Here is a 1,193-nt window from a genome sequence, read left to right as displayed (position 1 = left end):
ATAATAACATCCACTATAAAAATATTTTTTGTACTTTATTTTCATGCATAATACTGACATAACAACATCAAAATTCATGACAAAATACATAAAAAATACAACTCTATAAAACATAACTCATAACAACATAGTTCATAACAATATAATAAGTTAATAACAAACCATATAAAAGATACATGTCATGTTTTGAGAAATAAGAAAACTCCACAACAATGCAACATCATATCACATACCAAAAACATAACAAAAGTACATAATAATGTTTTTGAGAAACATCAAAAGTAAAAAGCCACCGATCCAACAATATATAACATAACTAAACATATCAAAACATTTCAATTTAATTTTTTGGAGGAGATGTGAGCCAATCTTCTTCATCTAAATCATTGCTAGTCATTCTTCCAACATCAATCATTGCATTATCATCCTCCTCAACGGTAACCATGTCATCTTCAATACCTCAAAAAATATATATATAATTAAGTATGAAAAACATTAGTTATTAAAGGATAATATTTCAAAAAACTAATAAAATTTACCTTTAGAAAAGTTGGTTGATTCTTCACTAATTCTTGGTTGCTCCTCCAACATAGACTCTAACTCATCAAAGGCAAGTTCTCCTTCAACCTCCTCTTCCACCACCCAAAATTCCGTTTTATCAATGCATTCATAATCAATTGGATCATAAAGACTTTTTTTTGAAGCCAACCTAATGAGAAAAAAAAAAAACAAATCAATCTCATGTATAATTTTTTCTTTTTTTTATCAAAGCAATAACATAAACTTACTTACCTATGTTGCAACCGTAAATTGTAGATGAACATAAACCAAGTCATTAAGCCTTTGATGCTCCAACCTATTTCTTTTCTTGGTATGTATACGTTTCGAATACACTCCAATTACGCTCTAGATCCGGAAAGAAGAAGCCGTTTGACTAAGAATTCTAATAGCCAACTTTTGCAAATTAGGAACATCACAACCAAAGAATTTCCACCATTCATCTAAGAAAAAAATTGCACATGTTAATATGTTGAACAATCAATAAAAAAAACTCAAAAATGAAATATAATTATTCAAGTTAAAATAAAATAATTTCATTCTTACCGGGAGTTGTAGTCTTGCTAGTGCTTAAAGCAAGTGGTCGAGCAAAAGTTTTTTGCCTTTCCCTAAATATTTTCATCTCTTCCATTAAG

General features: G+C 28.7%; 1 long non-coding RNA gene across 1 annotated transcript; it reads right to left on the bottom strand.

Moving 5' to 3' along the window:
- Positions 1 to 295: 295 nt before the first annotated feature.
- On the bottom strand, positions 296 to 811 carry LOC120269976. The gene is made up of 3 exons (XR_005539530.1): positions 793 to 811; positions 540 to 709; positions 296 to 450 (listed from the first exon to the last, which is right to left on the bottom strand). It is a non-coding gene; the product is annotated as an uncharacterized LOC120269976 (long non-coding RNA).
- Between the last annotated feature and the right edge of the window lie 382 nt (positions 812 to 1,193).

This window comes from Dioscorea cayenensis, chromosome 10 (genome assembly GCF_009730915.1).
Source record: "Dioscorea cayenensis subsp. rotundata cultivar TDr96_F1 chromosome 10, TDr96_F1_v2_PseudoChromosome.rev07_lg8_w22 25.fasta, whole genome shotgun sequence".
NCBI lineage: Eukaryota > Viridiplantae > Streptophyta > Magnoliopsida > Dioscoreales > Dioscoreaceae > Dioscorea > Dioscorea cayenensis.
This window is presented reverse-complemented; position numbering and strand designations above follow the sequence as displayed.